The sequence below is a fragment of the Cyprinodon variegatus genome, unplaced genomic scaffold (genome assembly GCF_000732505.1).
Source record: "Cyprinodon variegatus isolate N-32 unplaced genomic scaffold, C_variegatus-1.0 Scaffold1318, whole genome shotgun sequence".
Lineage (NCBI taxonomy): Eukaryota > Metazoa > Chordata > Actinopteri > Cyprinodontiformes > Cyprinodontidae > Cyprinodon > Cyprinodon variegatus.
Window position 1 is genome coordinate 141,186 of NW_015151771.1, and position 2,605 is coordinate 143,790.

Sequence of the window (2,605 nt, forward strand, 5' to 3'; positions counted from 1 at the left end):
AAGAAGTGAAGCAAAAAACGGTAAAAAGCTAATTGAAAAGTGAAAAAGTTGATAAGCCTAGTCAACAATGATATTTAGGTTTATAAACTAAAATAATATAAGTTTGCATTAATGCATCTAATGCCTTTCTTTCTCTCTCAGAGTGTTTTTAATGAATTTCTTCTAGAAGCACTTTTGTTATTTTTCTTAATATATTCGGGCAAGTTGGCGTTTCTTGTTATTACATTGATATTAATGTTTCCCATCAAAATATCCATATTTTTTTGAATGTTACAAAGGTAACAAAGGTTGCTTGAAGTTTTAATTTTTAAAGGATTTCACTGAGTGCCCTATAAAGGGTTAAAGTGGGGGCTGCAGCCCCTAGATTGCCACCAGGGGGCACTAGGGAGGCCGAGGAAATTTGGAAAAATAAATAAAATACACAAATAAAAGAAAAATGTTTTTTATTATCGAAAAAAATACGATTTTATTATGTCTTTCAAAATTATGACATCAAATTCGTATGAATATGTTATATTGAAATAAACTGAGGAGATTAAAAACTTAACAGTGTGGCTGTTTCTATAACTCTGCTATATATCCAAGACAAGACTCTTATACAACTAGGATGATTAGACAATGAAATTATATTATTCGCAGCGAGAAAACTCCCTTTGGCAATTTTAATTATTTTATGATCTTATTACAATTTTTTTTAAAGTATTTTTATCAAGAGGGAATATCAAACATTTAATAGATTGTTTTCTAACTTTTGTATGAGTGGTATATTTATATCAACACCCCCTCCAAATAAATAAATAAAAACATTACAGAAAATTGTCCTGGTGCATTTATACAGTCAAGAGTGAACTTTAGTATGAAAATATTTAATTAGACACGTAAAAAAGAATGCATCACCCTCAAAAGAGCTTTATAATCAGGGTCTTTCAAATGGACATGTTGGGCTTATAATTAAATGTAAATTTTGTCAATGATTGTAGGCTTTTTTATCACCAATGATCTGCATTTAGTCCAGATACTGGGCATTAGTAATTACATTTTAATGCAAAACAGGCACAAACAATTTCAAGTAGAGTGTAAAGGACTAGAAAAATATACTTTTTGTATGCTTTAACTGCTTCAACTTCAATTATATGTCATTACTAGCTGGATATTACTTGATTTTAATCATGTGTTTGTCTTTCCTACCGAAAACAACTTTATGGTTAGAATTCCACTATTTATTTTGGACCAATCCCGAATAAGCAGCAGTCTTTGACAGCCAATCAACGCAGAGCTTTCTGTTGGAGGCGTTTCCTAGACACGTACCCTCTAAAGAGCTCTGCATTCAGGGTCTTTCAGATGGACATGTCGGGCTGATAATTAAATGTAACCTTTGTCAACGATTGTAGGCTTTGTTATCACCAACGATCTGCATTTAGTCTAGATACTGGGCAATAATAATGACATCTTAATGCAAAAAAGGGCACAATTTCAATGAATAATTTCAAGCAGTGTAAAGCACAAGAAAATTATAATTTTTTATGCTTTAGCTGGTTTAACTTCAATTATACGTCAATACTGGCTGGATATTACTTGATTTTATCATGTGTTTGTCTTTTCTAACGAAAACAACTAACTTTATGGAAAGAATTCCACAATTTATTTTGGACCAATCCCGAATAAGAAGCAGTCTTTGACAGCCAATCAACGCAGAGCTTTGTGTTGGGGGGCGTTTCCTTGTGGAAGGAATGCAGTGCGGCGGTGCGGCGCATCCTCCCGGGCCGGTTAGAGTTCGGTTGAGAAGGTGCTGGATGGTGGGGGGAGTACCACTGATGAGAGCGCGGCTGAAGGAAGGGAAAGCCAAAGGATTTATACGTTTATTCACTGGAAACTGACCAGAACCACCGGCGGCAGGTCGTATTCATCTCCCGCGTGCGGTAAGTTGAGGAGAGAAGCCCGGGAAGGGAGAGCTTTAATGTGGGATGTAGCGGATAGCAGCAGCCTCCGTTAGCTAGCGGATTATTGTGACTTTTTAATGATGGAGGAGCCTCAGTTCTGCTAATGTTCGCTGGTAATGCTAAACCTCTGGGATATTTCTAACTTCTTCCACTGGGTTTGATAGAATGTTTAGATGTTTAATAAAAAAGCGTTATTGTTTAGGAGCCTGATGTGAAGCGACGTGGTCATTGTCCTGCTTTTATCCTGAGCCAGACGTCTCTGAGCCACCCACACCCACGATGGGATTCTAGAGGTTAAAATATATCCTAGAACTCTCATGTGCTTTCAGTAGATTGCATTTTAGATTCATTTATGTTCATATGCGCATTGAAAGTGAGCCTCCAGCAGGCAGGCATATTGAGGTGGTGATGGACAGAGTGGAGGCAGGCATGTTTTAGAGCAGCTGGGATCCGAGGCTCAGGCAACTTTGAGCTGCCGTTAGCCAGCTAGATTAGCCGCTGCAGCTGCTCGGCCTGTCCGGACAGAGGATGAGGCCGCCACTCATGTTTATATAGAATATAAGCTTCTTTCTTTTTAGATGATCAGGGCCACTGGAAATGAAAGGTAACTGATTTTTAAATATTATTTCGGTTCGATATGGGGAAAAAGTCAGAATTCTTTCTTT

The 2,605-nt window shown here is 37.2% G+C and overlaps 1 protein-coding gene across 1 annotated transcript in view; it reads left to right on the plus strand.

Moving 5' to 3' along the window:
• Nucleotides 1-1,764: 1,764 nt before the first annotated feature.
• LOC107102778 (myosin-10-like) overlaps nt 1,765-2,605 on the plus strand; it is a gene marked incomplete at its 3' end in the record, with an annotated part of 30,924 nt that continues 30,083 nt past the window's right edge. The window contains exon 1 of the mRNA XM_015402206.1: nt 1,765-1,919. The remainder of the gene's footprint in view (nt 1,920-2,605) is intronic.